The 20,611-nt window shown below is 38.6% G+C and overlaps 1 protein-coding gene across 1 annotated transcript in view; it reads right to left on the reverse strand.

Moving 5' to 3' along the window:
* tnr (tenascin R (restrictin, janusin)) overlaps window positions 1-20,611 on the reverse strand; it is a 206,913-nt gene that overhangs the window by 122,042 nt on the left and 64,260 nt on the right. The window contains exon 3 of the mRNA XM_059343993.1: window positions 19,307-19,356. The gene's annotated coding sequence lies outside the window, so the exon portion shown is untranslated. The remainder of the gene's footprint in view (window positions 1-19,306; window positions 19,357-20,611) is intronic.

Raw genomic sequence — 20,611 nt, forward strand, 5'->3', positions numbered from 1 at the left:
GGCTTTGTGGTAACAAATTGCGGAGAACAAAGAAAACAAGAAAGCCAACAGACAGAAGGGAAAAAAACATTTAAACCTTTTCAAATTTGCTAAAAGTTATGTAAATGCAGGCTTAACCACGGATGCACTCTGCATGTTGAGCAGGTACAAATGTAAAACCCACAACAATGCTGGCAAGAAATTAGTGGATTAGGTCCCAGGAAGGTTAATCATATTCCAAATGCAGCAAAATTAGAAAACGCATGTGTAGCTCTAATGGTAGTCCAGTGTAACAATGCTGAGAAAATCATTTTGCAATCATTTTAAAGTGGTAATTATTTTTTGTTTAATGGTCATATTTAAAAAGATAGGGATTTTTTTTTTTTTAAAGGAAATTAGGGATGAAATAAATGGTGACTTTCCAGCTCTGACTGGTTTATAAATGCAATATTTACTTGAGTTGATGTGAAGGAAATCTTAATGGTCACTTGAAGCCTGAAATAGTTTTGGGGCTTATCAAGATTCAAATCAGATTTGATCAAATCCAAACGGCAGAAAAACAAGAGAAAACCTGATTATTGCAAATTAAATTTACCCGGGCTGAAATTCAATTTGTGGTCAGTCAGGTGTGACTCAATCATGAGTCATGCTGAATTTATCAGTCTCCATCACTGATGTTGCCTGATTTGATGGACACGCAAATGAATACATTTTCCCATCCGTTTTGGTTTGATAAAGGAAAAAGGAGATCCGATAAGTACACATCCATGCTGATGTCATTATCAGAGTAACCAGCTGAGAAAACACATGAAGAGGAATAAACCAACTTCAACATCCGTGAACTTCAGACTGACAGAAATGGTGTCAAATCAGTCAAAGAAGACTATAATTGATGTTAAAAAAAAGGTATTGTAGTTATTATACTTACACTTATTTTTATCTATATGCCGAATAATGTACAAGTATAAATAATTTAAATCAATTTAACATCATATTTTAGCATCCAAAGAGATTGCTTGTCTGGAAAGGATATCAGTGAATGTATAATCAATTGTTCTTAAGAGTCCTTAACATCTGATGATTGATAAAGACAAAAAATGGTGACTATTGGACTTTCACCCAGGAGGTAACTTGTGTTTTTACGAAACTTCCGTGGCTCACATCATTTGCTATTTTTAGAACGCTCCGCTGTACTGTGAGCCGTGAAACGCTCATATAGGTCATTTTGACAAACGCTCACATGTGTCATTATAGTGGTATTGACAAACAGCCTATTCTGTCATAAAGGTTGGAGATCTTGTTGGTCTTCCGTGTCCCAGTGCTGTGAATTAGAGGATGACATTTATTGGGAATTCCCACGGGATGGGAGTCAAAGTTTTATTAATCCCGTGATTGGGACGGGACGGGAATAAAAATCAACGGGAGCGGGCAGGAGCGGGAATGCCATAAATAGATGATGATTTTCAGCCGTGTTAAACAACCAAAAGGACAGACGCATCCATTTTTGTAGTCATCTTTCAGTGAGCCAAAACTATTTTGACTTGCGTTTAGTACACATCCAACAGTGCTTTGACTTCCGGGCCGGCCACTACCGAAAGTTAAATGCGTGTGATACACACAACAACAACAACAATGGAGGGAGGTGGAGGCGAAGACGATGAAGCCCGGAATCGTGAGCTTCAAAGTAAAGTGAGGAACAATGCCCTGTCGGTGAGCCTAACTGAACTTGTTGGGAAGTCGCAGATATTGCATAGATTTACGACTGCGGTCAAGTGAGCCGTCATTCGCCTTTCCGTAGTCAAGCCAGCCGTCCCTATATAATGTAGTGCGCCCCGTATTGTGATATTTACGGTAAATTCACTGAAACTGCTCCAAGCAAGCTGACATGAAGGATAACCAGTTTACTATCATTCTTTCTCACCTTTTTTCAGTATAAAACTCTTACGATGAAGTATTAACTTTACATCAACACACCATGTGAAATAATCAAATTGCGTCGTGCCTAAAATGTATTTGTTGTGTCGACGTGCGGTTTTCAGTTTTCAGAATAAAGTGTTACACAACCAGGCCCTAATATCAGATAAATATGGAAATATGATTAATTGCATGGTATTCACAGAACTGTTCACTGTGGATTTTTTTATTTTGTAAAACGCCTTTAGATATAGACTGTACAGTAAAATATTACATTATATTAAAATTAATTAAAATTAAACTGTCTGTTTCCAGTCACTAATTTCACTGCAGGTTCATTCTACAGGACTTCAGGTATATTCTCACAAACTTACAGGACTTTTCACTGTGGGAATTCATAATAAAATGCACTTGAATACTAACTGTAAGTAAAAAATTAAACATTAAAAAATAATTAAAATTAAACTGTCTGTTTCCAGTCACTAATTTCACTACAGGTTCATTCTACATTGAAGACATGCCTTTTACATATTTTGCCTTTTTTATATGCAAGTTGATTGAGGACTTTGACCTGCATAGTGCAGTCAGGGTAAACATACTGTACTTAAATGTTGCTTTAAAGGAAACCAAATAAAATGCAACATTTTTGCAACATGTTTGGGTTCATTCAACTAAGATGGACATTAATGGACAAAAACATTACTCTAACAAAAACACAAAATCCATTGACTTTCCTAATGACAAACTTATTAAAAAAATTAAAAAAAATTGGCATGGGACAGGAGTGGGATGGGAGTGGGAGTAATTTTGAGGGGGGGGCGGGAGTCATTCTACAGGAGTGGGACGGGATGGGATTTTTTTTTTTTTTTACTCCGGGCCTGGGATTGGGATGGGATGGGATTTTTTCTCTTGGAGTGGGATGGGACGGGAGTGAAAATCCACTCCCGTGTCATGCTCTACTGTGAATGCAGCACTATGTGCTTCAGAGATAGGCTGAATTTGCTGTAAATTTCAAGATTATCACCACTACACGCCTATAACTATATATCTTTAAGGATTGTGTGGATTGTAAGGTAGATGAAACACTGAAGACTTGACCTTGGGTTCTGTGAATAGTAATGAGCAACTTTCAATTATTTCTGACATTTCATAGAAACAACAATGAATCCACAATGACAATAATTGTGACACACAGCCCTGCTCCTGATCTCTAAAATATTTCCTATTCACTTGTTATTGCTTTTGTATTTCAAGCTCACATTTTGGTAGTAAAAACCTTTAACAAAATGTCCTTCAAGTTGAATTCTTCATTCAATTCTGGGAACAATTTGGGTTTGGAGTTCAGTGTCAATGTGTGCAGATTATATTCAATTCGACTGAAGAGCTGAAAAGTTCCACATAGCAAAAGGAACAACTTTAGTATCTGACCAACATGTTCTAGCCTGTGGCCTCCATCGGGGTCATCCCGAGGGCCACCTGGTGAGATGATTTACATTTTAAGAGTCTTAATTATTTCTGCACCTGAGATAACTCTTGCAGTGGACATAATAACAGGTTGTGTCAAATGTTTTTTTGGTTTCCAGCTTGTTTTGACTTTGGAATTAGTCATGCAACATAGCTTAAAACCATCATATATCCTGTTCCTAAATTGATTGTAAAGTGCTGCAAAAAGAAAGATGTGTGTTTGCCTGCGTGCCTGCTGCATATGAACTACATATTTTTTCTTTTGAATAACAGACTTTTCAATAATCTCAGAAGATGGCTCTGCTTGCCGATGAGCAAAACTACCTTTGGAAAAGTAAGAGGGGGCTTTGATAAAAGTTTTTCTATTACCTCAGTTATTCAAGCAAAACCGGTGAATCAACTTTGCATGTTTCATTGATTCCCGGGAACCTTTTCATTCGTTTAAAAGTCATCTGCTTGAATACAGATTAATATTTTCAGCCAGAAAGCCAATAAACGTTTCTATGAGAAATGTGAAACTGTGGTGTGAAACGAGGGTTTGTGCTCTCTCTAGTATGATTTTATGTGTAGGTATTAGTACTATTAGAGTATATCCTTTGTATATAGGCAATTTAGTGCTGTTTTTGTGAATCTTAAGGCAACACAAATCTTCATAAAAATATCATGTGTTCACACATTGCTTTGTCGAACAATGTTGTCATACAGCAGGCAGCAACACACTTGTAAGTAAGGTTGCATTGATCACTGTGTATGCACTAGTGTTGAAGTTGTACTTAACTGAAACATATGACATTATATGGACGACAATCTTGGAAGCCATCATTGATCTGCCTGGGGTCAAAGGTTCTGAGGGTTCTGATGCAGCCAAAACCAGCAAGAAGCACAAACTAAGATGTCTTGCCCTGGATATCCGTTCTTCGTGCTGTTAACAATCCTATACTAACTTAAGATGCAAGAATGGAGTTGGAGTTGAAAGAAACTTCTACCACCTGATGGTTTCTCACCATATGAATGCAGATTAAAAAAGCAATAAAAGAAAAATTGTCATCGCTCTCCACACTGACTTTTTACCTACATCCAACCAAAGCTTGCTCAAACATTTTTGAACCACAAATGTGAACCACCTTCCAATATCAAAATCTTGTCCGGTTTCCCACACATTCCGCAATTATACTTTGGCTGTACGATATTGGGACTAACTGACATTGCAATACATATATTTTTCATTTTCTGTGATATATATTGCAGTTTGAAAGAATAGCCTACAGGTATTTCTAACTCTAGGGGGCACAGGGGCATGCTCGACTGGATGAAGGCTTTATACGTTATTATTTTTGGTATTTCAAAGTGAAAAGCATCAATATTGTGCACTTCAAGAGCAAATCCTCCCACATTGACCCACCAAATCACCTGGGCAGATTCCTCAAACTCCATCTATTGAGAAGTGTAGCGGTTGTACCTAAACTGTAGATGATGGGAACACTGGTTAGCACTCTTGCCTCACAGCAAGAGGGTCACCGGTTCAACTCCGACCTGCGGCTCTTCTGTGTGAAGTTTGCATGTTCTCCCTGTGTCAGCATGGGTTCTCACCGGGTACTCCGGCTTCCTCCCACAGTCCAAAAACATGCACTTAGGTTTAATTGGTGACTCTAAATTGCCCGTAGGTGTGAATGACCTGTCCAGACCTGTCCTGCCCCCCCAGTTCACTTGCCTTGGAGAAATTTGGTGAAGCACAGCATTTAGTAGTAGTTTAGTTTGAAATGCAGCAATTACCTCAGGTTCATGACAAAATTCTCTCCTATTTTGAGATTAATCACTTGTTAAAGAATAGCACACTTACACGACACTAACCATGCAGTGTGACTCATGCAACTATCTTAAGATGCTTCTCCTGTCAGGGTGTGATGTCTGGCTGCATGGCCCAATTACAGCGGCATCTCTGTGCATGAAATTGACCTAATGATTTAGCAAGGATCTCAGATTCAAAATACCAAAATAATACCCTCTAAAAAACAGATGAAAACTGTGGACTTGCTTCTCTTTCTTCTTGTGGTTTTTTTTTTTAACTCTCTCTCCCTCGCTACTCTCCCAAGTTGCCTATTTCTGTGCTGTCATCTTGCTTCAGTGATATTTGTTATACAGAGAACAGAGATCAAGAGTGCTTCTGCATTGATTCTTTTGCTTTGTTATGACACTAAATTCTGCCTCAGTGCTCTCTGCTAAATGAACAAGCCACACATATACTCACACACACACAGTGACACACTATGACAGATAGCTATGTGCACATAACTTGATACAAGATAATTTGTTATTTTGAGACTATTGATTTGTGAGTTACGCAATGAAACAAGTCTCTTTCAGAAGCATCCCTACAACAATCAATTTTAACACGCTCTCCCATTCATTGCATTCTAATGACATGATCGATATATCTTATATATATATATATATATATATATATATATATATCTTCTATCTTCTTCTTCTTGCTGACTACACAGAAATACAGTACGGACACAACACGAAAAAGAAAAATATGACACTACTGTGAGTTGACACTGTTTCACATGTGAGGTTCCAGAGACGAAAACTACGGAAGCACACAGCTTCCCTGAATATCATCCATCATCCACACATCTAGAAAAAACATGAATACATTATACTATTTTTAGGGAGGTATTTCTACCCATATGCCTCCGTTGTCTTGCAACAAAAAATGGTCCGGTTGATATGTAAGGCAGGGAGTTATCCTATCAGCAGTGAGCTTCATTTACAGATGGGGTCACAAGTAATGGAAAGTCATTTTCACCAGGGGCTGTTTTCCATGTAGGATAGCTACCTCGCTGCCAGCTCAACTAGGACAAATGGCTGCCTCTCGCCCAAATCATTACGGTAACCTAGACTAAGTAGCTAAGTAGCCCCAGCTGAGGGATTTGGATGCCTGGATGTTTCCCTTGACCATAGCCACAGTACTGTCGGAACGACCTGCAGTGTGAATTACAAAGAAAGCGAGTTGTGAACATTAAGTTTCATTTACCCAAGGTTTTTTATGCAACCACTGCTGGAGTTGGGTGTATTTTTCAGTCAAGGGGTTCAGGAGTACACTGTTTTATTGATAAAGATTGGTGTGGATTTAAGTCCAATAAGGGGAAAAAAATAACCACCAGATTCTTGATGCTGGTAATGGTGGCAAAAGTGGTGCGGGTAGACATTCACACATCCGTGTCAGGAGATGGAAGACAATAAGTGGTGGGTCAGACTGAAAACTGCTACGCGGCAGTTTCAGCGGCCTTTTTGTTTCAGGTACTAGTATGATAAAAAAATACAGTCCACAAGGTCCAGTTTAATGCTAGATCCTGAAGAGTGTGAAGGCTTCTTGCACACAACGACACGACACAGCGGTTTATAATAATCTGAGACCGGATTGTACAACCCTGAAAAGTAATAATGGAAGCAATTATTTCATCTTTTATCATGAGGATCACAAGGTGAACAGGCCGTGTTGTGTTCTTGTAACGATGCAGTCTACCAGGAATGTGTGCAGCGTCATGCCAGATGACATAATTTCATCTTATTAAAATGAATCAGGAGGCTGCGTTTTTCATGCAGGGCTAAAGTCTGGATGTAGTCTTGCATAGCCAACCTATCTCCACAGCGCTGTGGGCCAGAATGGTCTGACTGCACACATTATGAGTCTGGGATATGGAAAAAACAGTTTAGTTTGTTATATTTCTTTTAATCAATCACACTCATCTTGGGGGGTGCTAAGCCCAGGATGCAAAAAGTAGAGAGCGAGATAGGTGAAGGGCATGAGGGCAACTGAAATAGGTGTCCAGTGGAAGCCTTATACCAAAAGTCTACATCCAGTGTGTCAGACTCATCTAAATGTGGTCTAAGATGCAGAAGAAGCTGTGTGGCTAATGAGTAAATTGGCTCCAAGAAGAGCGAGAGAGAGAAGTCATGGAAAGCTTCATTGACTTCATTGAAAACCTATTAAATAATGGGAACATTTGATGCATCACAGCCAAGAGGTGTCCAATACTTTACAGTTACATCTGGTAACTGATGTCGTCTTTCTGATGAACCATTTTTTGTTCTACTTGTCCTGAAGCTGCTGCTAATGCTGTACACTGCTTAACACAGTCCTCAAATCCCAAACCACCTCACGTTGCTGGCTGCATGTTAGAATATTTTTCACTGGAGTCATTCATTATAGTGTGTTGTTTATGTAAGGTCAATCCAGGTTTGTAATAAGCTACGCAAGAGTGACGGCCTGACATGCCGTTGTGGCCGTTTTAGAAACAATGCAGACAGATTACACTACAGTATTTAGGTCACTACTGTGATTTATTTAATTTAAATCCTCACTACTCCAATAAGTCCCATATGTAAGGAGCCCCTAAGGAGATATGGGGAAGGAAAAAAACGAACAGAAAAAAAGGAGATGGGTGGAAAAAACGAGTAAAGTAGTTTTTGTTCTCCCAAGAAACTTTTGGATTTTCTCGCCCATCTTTTAATACTTAGCGTAATAAGGAGCGACAAAACTGTAGCAGCCATCTGGATTTAGCAGTGTGAGTAGTAGTTTTATTTTGGTATGCATGACCTCCAAGTATGTTTCTCAACATAACATGACAACTTAGCGAGTATCTTTTTCATTTTTTTCCCCACTTAGCTTTTTTTTTAACCCATCTATACTTCCTACATATGTAAGTAAGGTTTAAGAGTGGTGCCATTACAGAAAGAAAAGATATTAAAAAAAGTCTCTCAACTTCAACAAGATCTGCAGGAGTATCACGATTGAACAGACCTATAACAAAGCCTTTAAAATCCTCAGTATTACTTAGATTGTAAAGTCATTTATTTCGCTCTGTGAACTTTAAAACTAAAATGCAAGCTTTGTCATTAGTAAACAATAAAACTTTGATTGAAGACAGATTGACAGTAGCTTTGGCAATAGAGAAAGTTTAAAGACTCGTGAAGTGATGCAACTCTAATGAGTTTTCTTGTACCGAACAAATGATGATGACAGTGGTGACTGGTGATGCATCATGCTGCACTGGGCATTTTAATTAGAAACAATAATTAAATGGCTAACCTAGGTTCTTTAGACCTCAGCACGTTATTTATAAAGTGCTCTCAGTCAAACCTTGAAATACCATCTTAGTATCTGAGCAGCTGCAATAGAAAATGGGGCAAAGCAGAGCAAGAAATGTTGACATAGACTATCTGAGTGGGGTTTTTTTGTCAAAAATTTCAAAAACGTCAAGCCTGTCTTCCAGCGCCTGTTATCCATAGAAGAGAAGTAGACTGCACACAGTGGCAGTAAATAAAGCAAATTAAAGCTTCCTTTGAATTAAAATTGTGAATGGTTTTAACTAGATAATGGGATCCTCTTAACAGTTAAGCAGTAAAGCAAGTAATTGCTTTTTCATGGACTCAAGATTTTGAATTTCTATCATGTGGTGAGACTAACAAAATCCAATCACATGGATAGCAATTAAACTCTTCAGTGAACTTCTGACATGGTTCAGTTCCAAGGTAATCACATAACTCACTGTGATCCATACTTAATTTCCTCTCAGGATGTTGGTGATGTTTTCTGTATGTAGTGTAGCTAAAGTTTTGTTAAAGCCATGTACTGCTGGCATCCACAGCACGTCCATATATTAAATCAGAGTTCAGAACAAACCAGCCTTTTCTTAACACTGTGACATGCAGCGGCTCAGTGTGCACTTAAAGACAACTTTACTTCACAAGTCTTACATTAACCTAAATAAAGCAATGTATTCAAAATCCAATCACACTTACACACTTACTCCTAATGGACTCAAAGTTGAGCTACATACTTACTCTTGTGTTGTTTCTTGATTTCAATTTCTGCATGTGTTGTATTAACTCTCAAATGTATGTCGATTTGGATAAAAGCGTCTGCTAAATGACATTGTAGAATTGTATTCTCTGTGAATAAAGTCAAGAAGATAACATTAGCAGAGATAACGGAAAATGTGTCAGCGTAATGTGATATCCTTTCTTTTTATTGCTCTCAAACTAAGTTTCATACTATGATTGGTGGTTTATTTGATATCTTGTTATGTAGCACCACACAGAAAGACTGTACAGGAGAATGTAAGAATTATTATTATAAAACATTTCACTTTTGTTTCATCTTCCCATTTCTATTTCATAAATATTTTTCTTGAATATTTACAACATTTTAGTCAATCAACTGAAAAGCTTCACAAATGTTAACTTACAATGTTTAAGTTCCTTAATGAACACTGACAATTCTTGACATGTCAGGCTAAAGTTGCATTGGTCTGAATATAATATTAAGGTACTTTTGTATTCTCATATTGGTACAAATTTGCTGCACAACTGACATAGAGAGGGACTCTAAATGCTTTTACACTCACTACAGATTATCATTCACCTATTCACACACACATACGTCATACACTGGTGGCCGACGCTACCCTACAAGGTGCCACCTGCCAACATCAGAAGGGGGTTCAGTATCTTGCCCAAGGATTCTTCGACATGTAGACTGCCATGGTCAGGGATGGAACCACAGACCTTCATATCAGTGGGCGACCACTCTGCCAACTGAGCCCCATAAACAGTTGGCTTATATCTCAGCATTACATTCATTTATGAGAAGAAACTCAAATGAAATGTATAACATAGACACAAACATTAAAGAACAAAGCTACAGTATGCCATCAAAACAACCAAAGAGGAAGTACAAAAAGGCCAAGTCAGGGAGATAAAAACACATTTGTCAAAAAGAAGCCTATTATGTTTGTATCAGTACAGGAATATTCACAGGGAATTCACAATTCACCAAAATCACTTGTTTTACACAAACTTCCTGCATTTATCGTGTTTATTACTTGGGTTAATTGTAGTTCATCAGTTGTTCTGTACTGTTACTGTTATGCATTGAATATTATATGAAATATCCATAAAATATGTCACTTACTCAGTAGTCATCAGATAGAAAAGGGTCCCTTAAGAAGAAAATGTCGAGAAGCATTGGTCTAAAATACATATATACAAGCATGTGCATACTGTATATACACACAAAAACTGTATTATAAATGTTACATGATTGCTAAAACATGCCAATTCTTCCACCTAAGCCTAATCGCAACATTTAGAATTGTATATAATACAATGATTTAAAGGTATATTTAAAGCAACAAATGTTGACATAATACTGGTGTTAGGAAGTGTGTTGTATTGTTGCCCCAGAGGCTCTGCAGAGAAGGACAAGTTATTTTAATGTGGCCCAGGAAATAATAGGTTTGTCTCCAGTTTGTGACACCAGAGCTGGTCTGAATACAGGAGGGATCCAAGCAATGCTTTTGATTTCCTGCTGTTTCCATCTTTTATCCGGTCTGAGTCACTGTGTGACCGCTTCCATATGGTGGCCTGTCTAACAGCAAGAACAGATTGCATTACCGGGCTGGTCACAGCGAATGGTTGCTGCTAACAAGTTGCTGCTCCTCGCTGACCCCTGTTTGTGAGTGCTTGTGTTGCTGTGTGTGCCTCTACATGGATGTGTATTTGTGTTTCTGTGTGTGTGCGCGCGGTTGTGTGCGTGACCCCGAGTGACTTGTTTCCAATAAGGAAATGAAATCCATTGTGGGATTTTTTTCCCCCCCAGCGAACCATTTTCTTTTTATTACTTCACCTGCACTTGCTTGAGCCACTGGGTGTGCTCCCACGCTGCAACCAACTCCCAGACAAGCATCGGCAGCATCTATCTTGTGGACAGAAGTGCTGAGTGGCTATTACTTCTCAGCCGACCACATAAAAACCACAGCAATTAAACGCTATTGGGCCATTCGACTTTGTCCTCTTAGAGGGAAAAAAAGGAGTGAGTGAAGCAGAGAAGAAAGGCGGAGAAGAGAGGGGGCAGAAAGCCAGAGAAAGAGAGACTTCAAGTGATTCTGCTTAACAGAGAGATGTTTATGTCGGTAGTTTGAAATGGAGGAGGAGGAATTAAAGAGTGTGAAAATAGCTGTGAAATTAGAGCTGATGAAATACAGTACCTGTTCTCAAAGGGACATGAGAGAGCTCTTTAACTAAGGTACAATGGAAAGTAAAAGTAGAGCGCAGCATGGGAGTTACAGTCAGGTCTCCACTTTTAACTAGATTTATAGTTTAAGTGATTCTGCTGGAGCTGCATTGTTGTTCCGCCCTCCAGAAGGAAGCTTAAATCATATTCTGTGCTCTTCAGTCTGCTCAGCTGAGAAACACTTTTTGAGTTATGTCTTTTTAAATCTATTTTGCAAAACGGAGGGAAATGGCTAAGGCAGGCCAGTGGCAATGCAGTTATGCAGGATGTGGAAGAGGAGGTTTTGCCAGTCCGATGTACAGAATCATTCCGGCCATCTGTTATATGATGCATATTTCCTTCTGGTGACACTTTTATAATTTCCAGAGACAATACAGGAACTGAAATAATTTTTAACAAACCAAAAGTTGGCAAAAAGATATTGGATATCAATGTGGATTAAAACTGTTGTCGGCCAGATACTCATGAGGCTAACTAGACCATCTCCCCTCAAAAACGACGCCATAGGCCCCAAACGACCCCACACAGGCAGCAAAATACGACTCATATTTACGTTTTAGACTGAATGGCGGCGATGCAGAGTTTAAATGGCGGAATTTGCGCTCGGGGAGGGTGGGACGTGTGATGGATGGGTCAAACAAATGTCAAGACTTTCACCCAGGAGAATGGGGCTTGTTTCCCAAGTGAAAACAAAGGGTAAACAATGTGATTTAAACATCATGGAACTTAGGGGTGTGCCATATCGTATCGTTCACGATTATACCAGTATATTTTTTTTATGGGTAAAAAAAATGCATATCGTGATATTGGCAACATTCTTATTTCTTGATGTAGTGGTGTAAGGATTTCCCATTAATTACCTAGACTGTGGCTGCCAGCTATAGTATCATGTGCTGCGCTAACGTCACATTTCAAGCTACTGAAAGTATATCTACACCATTCACAATATCAAATTATTTTGCGTTTTGTCTGTGCTCAGCAGAGTGTCTGTCACCCGACCCGACTGGACCCGACCCGCACCTCTCCAACCTCCTCCGAGACATGCGCGTGCATTCACACATTTAAACACACGCGCTGAATACAGCAAGCTGCCGTGTCTACCTTCTCTCCGTGTGCATCTGCGTGCGCCTATCTAAATCCTATCAACCTGTCCGGTCTTGTCAGAGGTCCAAACGGCCCAAACACACTGTTGCATTATGCCGTTCGTTAGCCGCGAGCTAACATTAGCTAACAATTAAAGTTGTTTTGGTTTTAATCACAAAAAATACTATTACTTCCTGTCGCTAAACAATGCCGCTTTCAAAATAAAAACACAGAATCCCCCTCAGAATTTACAAGAAGACTGTCAAAATAAGATGCCTTAAATAAATCATAGAAGAACCCTTATTCTCCTTTACAATAATTAATTGAAATAGGCAATGATTAAGATCAGTATATATGATGGATTAGTGGCATTAGAATGTGTGAGAGGCACCAAATTTGGGCTTTTCTGAAAAAAAATTATCTAGTCCACACAGTCTGGCTGTTCCATGTCCTAGTGGAAAGCCCTGTTGACTGTGAAAAATGTTATGTGATGTGTTTGCTTACATTTAGCTCTCAAAACGGACGAGATTGATCACATTGTACACATTGGCAAATGTTGAGATTAGCAATTTACACTACATTTAGATTTATGATTGATTTTTATTTTGTTGTACAATTTTATTTATTTATACAGACAAAAAAATATTTTTCTTGTAATATCGTCAAGTATATCGTTATCGCAAAAATACTCTGAAATATCGTGATAATCTTTTAGAGCCATATCGCCCACCCCTAATGGAACTTCTGTGCCTTACGTTTTGAGAATCACGTTTCGTTTCTAACGTCACCGTGGTAGTTACGTTATACTCCTTATACTCGTAACTACTTCACTTTGGCATTTTGGAATTTTATAATGACGTATGAACTATTTTTGGTACGCTCCGCTCTGTACCGCAAAACGCTCATATACTGTATGTCATTATGGCTGAAATTAAAAAAACACCTATTCTGTCATTTCAATTGAAGATCTTGTTATATTTAACATAGCTAAGAACATTTCCTTTACCAGTAAACTAAATGTAAAAAGCCAGCAGTCTAATATAGCAAGCTCAGGATTCAAACTGTGCTCTATTGAACTGTTTGTATTATCTTTGTAATGTCAGCAAATATTGTATTGTTTTCCAAATATTTAATATAATATTGTAGCATGAGGAAACTTCTGATTTACACCCCTATTTGCCATTTCTTCAATTACAGCTGGTAAATATTCCTCTACAAAATAAATCTCCACAAAAATAGCAAGGAGAAAACCTTAAACAATACTTCCACTAAAAATGTCATGAGATCTATTACACGGAGAAAGAACAAAAGTCTCTCACAAGCCTAAAATCAGCAAGAAGTATATAAGAATTTGTCTTCAAATAATAAAATATTGTTTCCGCTTGAGAAAAATGTACAGTACGTCTCAGTATATGGTCTTATTAATGATTAATGATATGACAAATCTGTGATATTTTCCCGGTCCCAATGTGTCTTTAATATTATAAGTAGTGGGGTTTCATCAGGCTGGTGTAACACGTTCACTATCTTCACTCCATGTTGGTTGAATTCCACAGTTTTGTGTTTTTCCTGCCATCATTTTGCCGACTTTGTTCACCACAAGCAAACTCAGCAAGTCTAAACTAAACTTTAAGCAAACAAAGCTCTGTTTTTCTCCGTGTGATGTAGTGACAACATTATTGCCAACGCTACAGTCAATCTTGCGACTGTTGTCGCTGCCACAATGGCGGCCCGTCCCCATTCATCACCGTGCTGTCTACGTACGTTTCAGGCAACTAAAAATAAACGCCTCAACCCCTTGGTAATCAGGATGGGGATGTAGGTACACAGCGCATAAAAAGCATGACGAGAAGTGAACTAACACTGAAAATTACAAATGGCTGCCTGTCTCATTACCCAAGCAAATCACATTATGTATCGTTCGGAAGCCTAATATAGATGCTGCACTGTGTGGCCCTCTCTCTTACAATCAGTCTTTCTATCCGTCTTTTTCTCTGTCTCTTGATACGTCCCGCATTCTCTTTGTCTGCCCTTTTCTCACTAACTTTCTCTCTTCTTGCCTCGCTTTCACTTTTTGTCCCTTTGCCTTTCTGTACTTCTGTCTCTGACTGAGCCGCTCTGTCTTTGTCACTTTCTCTCTCTGCTGACCAGACAGATATATTCAAATGGAAGCTAAGGACAGAGTGTTGCATTATTCAAACCCCTCAAAGGAACGAGTGTTGGGAACAATGACAGGCAAATTCCCATTAAAAGCAGGCCATTTGCTGAGACAACAAATCCGTAGGCCACAGTAAAGCCAGGTAAGAGGCAACAACACTCAGGAGAGGAGTTAACGCAATCACACAAATGGAATCCTTATTGTCACATCTGTTTCCATCTCAATCATGTTTTTTAAGACTGGAAGACAGATAAGCTATGGTAATACCAGTATGCAACCTCGGAATTAACCATTAACCGTTAACATATAAGCAGGAAACTGAGTCCCTCATGGCTCGGGCATAGTTGCAGTGTTCGAGACAGCGTGCAGCTTCAGAGTTGTACAGCTCACGCAGCCAGGACGTTGCATGAATTGTCATGGAAACATACAGCCATGTACAAGTTTAGCTGCCATGTTGTCAGCTGTGTGTCTGCCTGGCTCACTCAGTGTTGTCAGATGTCTGATTTAAACCACCAGTCCTCATCAGTATTGTGGCATGTGTCACGTAGCTCTCCGTTGTGAGTGCCGATTTCCATGGGAACAGCACAATAATGCCTAGAAGTAGGGAGAAGTTATCATGCCATAAATCACAAATAATTAATTTGATAATTGATTGTTCAAATGGTGCTCACAAATGGGCAGAGTTAAATGGTTTTGTAGCACAAACAGTTTATTTTTTGCAAAACTGTAAATGAGACATTTAGGATACAGTGATTCTACGAAAATTTTCAAGACTGTTTGGTTACTTTTTCTAACGGAAACATTCATCAAATGTGATTGGTTCAAGGACCTTCAGAAAGTTGAAAATTTAAATCCAAAGACTGTATTATTTGCATTTTTTTTAAATAACATATACTTTTCAAACCTGCCTGCAGAATTTTGGGATTCAGAGGGTTAAGATCTCCAATAAGCTACCCCTATGAAAAGCTCAAATGGTTGCAAGTGTTGCCCCCAGAAGTTATATTTGCCCTTAAATTCTTTTAATTGATTCTATACTTTATAACTGTTTATCTGGTAGAATTAATCAGTCAAAATTGAGTCGTATTGAGAGTTAAATGTTAATTGTGAACATTCCCAGTTGAAACAGACTGTCCAGTGGGAATTGGTATATTTTTAGCATCACTACAAGCGGCTGCGTGTCTCAAATAACAGACACTATTGAATTTCAACCACCCACCACACAGTTAGTGCAGTCTAACATGTGCTGTGAGATCAGGGGGCAAAAAGTGAGTAGCCAGTTAGCTGGCAAGCTCTGAGGCTGCTGTGAACCTCAGTGGAAATACCTGTCACATCACAAACTTAATGTGGAAAATCAAGGGACTGGAACCAATATACTGGATACAGCCAAGCTGGCTTACAACCCACTCTGACGGAGCCCTCAGGGTCACATCGAACACTGTTTGTGAGTCACACAGTCGGGATCCTGCTCGTCTTTCAGAGAAATGACGATGTCTTGTGTGTTCACATTAAGGGAGAGCAGCTGGTATTCATATTAATTCACTTTTCATAAACTGCCAGCAGCACTTTGATAGTAAGCCTATAGGAAATACAGGGTGTGGCTGAATGATGAAGTCCTTTGATGAGACTTTCAAAACTCAGACTGTGTTCACGATAAACAAGATATCATGGATAAACACATTACAAGCAGCTTAAGTTTACAAAAAACATAGTTTGGCCAAAATATACATTTTTGATTTTAGTGATTAGGTTATATGCTAAAGTGTTGCAGATTATTGCTTACTTTGACACTTTTGCACTTGACATATCATCATCTCAACATATGCAATGTAGGCATAATTCATTTACAAATAAATGAGGTCTGTATTGACTTGTGGCATCACTGAACATTTTGTTAGCAGAAATATTGAAGGACACTAGCTGATTAATTGTAGCACTCTTTGTGACCTTCTGACATAGTGATCTGTTTAGACCACAGGGAGGGAAGTCTTGTGATTTTATCCAATGAGAACAAACATTTTGCCAATGGCCTTTGGCTATCTCGATGTGCAAGTAAGCACACTGTTTCCTCCCGGCCAGATCGATGTTTCTCGATTAGGCTGCCTGAGCCAAAAGGAACGCAGCAACTTTTCTATTCGTCAGCTACCCAGAACCCATTTTCATTTAACACGTAAATATGCAGAAACACACTCACATACGCGCACACACATTAAACACAAAAAGACAAACTGATGTCACAGACATTACCGACACACAGACGTCATTCGTCTCGTGGCATTTAGCACAAACGTCAAATAGTGAGGCCTGCTAAAAATCAATGGGCATTTGCAACAATCAATGGTTGGGTCCCTATGAGAACTAATTAGAAAGGCAAACATGTAGTGCCGCCTTCTTCCTTCTCTCTGCCTACCACTGTGAGTTCCAATCTAAGTGCTTCTCCAGCGGCAGGGTCAAAACAGAGTTTAATATAACAGTGATATTTGAAAGTAAGGATTAAATAAGATGACAAAATAATTTGTAATACACTGTCGCTGATATAACATAAAAATGAATAGAAATGGGTATTAATGACAAAAAAGGGCTATGTTATGTATCATTTGTAGGGGAAAAAACAAAGGGCTTTTTAATTCCTCTATTATCTACACTTTGATTGTAAATAATACAGGTGCATCTCCATAAATTAGAATATCATAGAAAAGTTTATTTATGTCAGTAATTCAATTCAAAAAGTGGAAATAACACATTATATAGATCCATAACACATAGAATGAAACATTTCATGTCTTAATTTATTTAATTTCTTATAATTATAATTATTATGGCTTACATTTAATGAAGACCTAAATTCAGTGTCTCAAAAAAAGTAATATTACAAAAGACCAATTTTAAAAAGTGTGTTAAATATGGAAATGTTGGCCTCTGAAAAGTATGTCCATCTATATGCACTCAATACTTGGTTGGGGCCATTTAACTTGAACTACTGAAAACTGACTTTTCCATGATATTCTATTCCATGAGGCACCTGTATTTAAACTCAAAATCTTGTTCCAAGTGACAATATGTCCATGGATACAACTGTTTCAGATATGATCTGTTTCTATTTTTGGCTTGTTTATTCCAATATCATGAACAGGCTGAAGTTTATAGGCTTTTGAATAACTTTCAGAAGATGCATACTGTCACTTTTATTTTAAACAAGTCGCTATCAGATGAGATGGATAGATTGAATTACTTTTAAAGACTTGCTCACGTTATTTTCTCCTTATTACATTTTTGCATCTGGTTTTCCCTTTGAATGATTCAGTCTCCTCTGCTAAGCAATTAGTCTAAATTAATGTAGATCCGTGAGTAATCTCACTTTCCTTGTTAGACCCCGTAAGTGTGAATCAGGCAGTTATTTTCAAGTGAAGTAGGTTCATCGGATTGTTTGATGTGTTGGATAATTACCATCTTGAAGATGCTGAGAGGAAAAGTCCGGAATAAAACAAAACTGGTGATTTTTAAATGTCTTAAAATGAATTTCCTCTGTCCGTCCATCTATATATCTCCTTCATCTATTTACATATCTTCCTATCCATCTACGTAACTCTAATTAACTCCTTACCCTGACCCATCCACTTGTAAACAATCTACATACTTATCTAGCGATCTATCAACCTTTCCCTCTGGGTGTACTGCTGTACATAAGACACACACAGATACACACACTTATATCAAATGAACTGAGACTATGCTGTGAGGCAAATCAACCAGTGTGCAGTCGTCACTTTAAACTTTGCTAATTCTTGACAACTCTGGGAAGGCTTGTCTGCTCCGGGCCATCTCTGCAGCTAAAGAGAGGGCTGTAAATGTAGTTTGTGTTTGCAAAAAAGTGTCAGATATTATCCTTGGGTTTAACCATGACTACTGCAGCTTCACAAAAAATCTGCCAAATGAAAAGTGAGAGGCAGTTGGCAAACAAGTCAGGATATTGAGCACTGTACAGAAATTATTGGCTAAAAAGAAGTGAACCTCGTGCCCTGCTGAATGCAGAATGAGAGGGTGACACACAAACTAAGTACTGATGATATACTGCTGCGGAAGTGGAAAGCTAATACATTACCTCATTGGAGTCAGCTACACAGTAAACCTATTGCAAGAAGAGTAATGGTCTCTAGATCATTGAGATATGTGGCGCACAGTGATTGGAACAGCTCTTAAAGTATGTGCTCCAATGCTAATGTGGCTAAAGGGGGTATCCAGGGACACAGACAGATAGCAAATGGGTCCTTGGCTTATCTGAAAAAATGTCTAGTCGAGCTTCACACAGAAAACTCAAGCTGTGATAACGAAGAAGGGTTTCAGAAGGTATTAAAGTCCAAAGGAAAGAAGGTATGCAGCAGCAGCAATCAGAGGATCATTAGTATGTGCGTTGAAAAGCAAAGAGAATGATTGTCTTTTCATGTCTTTTGGAAATTACAGGTGTCATGCTGAGTTGCTTTTCACTGCAGCGTGTAAATACATTCGCCCTGCATACGCTCTCATACATAAAGAGGAGTGCATTTTATATTGATCAAGAGTGAACATTATGCACGGACACATGCATGCAAAAAGGTATGCTGGTGCACGCACCTGAAAATACAACTCACCTTGAGAGCAGCAGAGTTGATCCTGTTAGTGTTGGTCTTCTGGGCCGCAGCTGTCAACATAAAGGAGAGAGGTCGTGAATGTTTTAAACATGTAAAGACTTTTGTTGCAGCTTTATTTTTCTGTTATTTCTGCTATATTCTGGAGAGAATAGGGATACTAAATAATCAAAGCAAACTATTTTTCAAATAAGGTCATGAAAATAAGGTAATTTGGTTGGGAAAGCCAAAAATACAAAAAGACAAGACAATTACTATAGAGTAAAAAAAATCAGAGACAAATAGAAAAATGCACTAAGTAAGGTGCAGCTCCCTCTCCCCTACCGAACAAAGAAGGGTTGAATCACACTCAACAAAAACATGGATTTATTCATCTTGTGTCCTGCCTAACTTTAGTGGATAATCAACATATTGGGTATGGCATTAATCTGCAGATGCTCCAGTTTAGAATGGGAACAGACTTTCTATGGATGTTAGTTTTGGATGCAACGACAAAGGCCCAATTATGGCCTGCAACAGACTCGGTGAGGCTTGTTTTTAGCCAATTTCTTGCACAAACATGCACACACCCGACCAACTCCATGATCGCCTGGTAGAGATAAAAAAACTATCAGACACAAAAACTGTGCATCATCTTCGGGTGCTACAGCATGTAGAATTGCTCCATCCATCCCTGAAACACAATACAACTTTTAACTACAGTATTCAACATACAACAGCAGTACAATCTTCTGCCCTGTGACTCAAACTTCTGGTGAAGCGGCGGGTGGCTGGTCTATTCAGTTCTGAAAATTCTAAAAGTGGTAATAAAAATGTTGAAGGACAAGATGATCCATTTAAAACGTATTCAACTGTTGCAAACAAGAAGCTACGGTACTCAACATATAGCAGCAGGTGCAGTGGACTGATTGTAATGTAGTTCTGAATAGTTTCAACCTTCTGCCCCTGAAGGTTTACAAAACTGTGTATTATATAAAAGTTGTGGTGACTCCATTTCATATTTTATAATATTACTCACTTCTGTTACTTATAATAAAAACGTTAAAGGACATAATGATCCATTTTAAATGTATTCAGCTGTTGCAAACAAAGCATCACTCTACTGTTCTGCATGACAACACTGCAGGCACGCACTGTACACAGACATGCGTTAATTAGCATCTATAATGGTTTTGAAGGACACTAGAAATGACGCTCATTTTACACTTGAGACATGAGCCAGCACTTGATAAAGAGTCTCGATAAAGTCGGTGGATGCAGGCATGCCCGCATGTGCGTGTGTGTGCGTGCGTGCGTGTGTGCGTGCGT

This window comes from Centropristis striata, chromosome 11 (assembly GCF_030273125.1).
Source record: "Centropristis striata isolate RG_2023a ecotype Rhode Island chromosome 11, C.striata_1.0, whole genome shotgun sequence".
Classification (NCBI taxonomy): Eukaryota; Metazoa; Chordata; class Actinopteri; order Perciformes; family Serranidae; genus Centropristis; species Centropristis striata.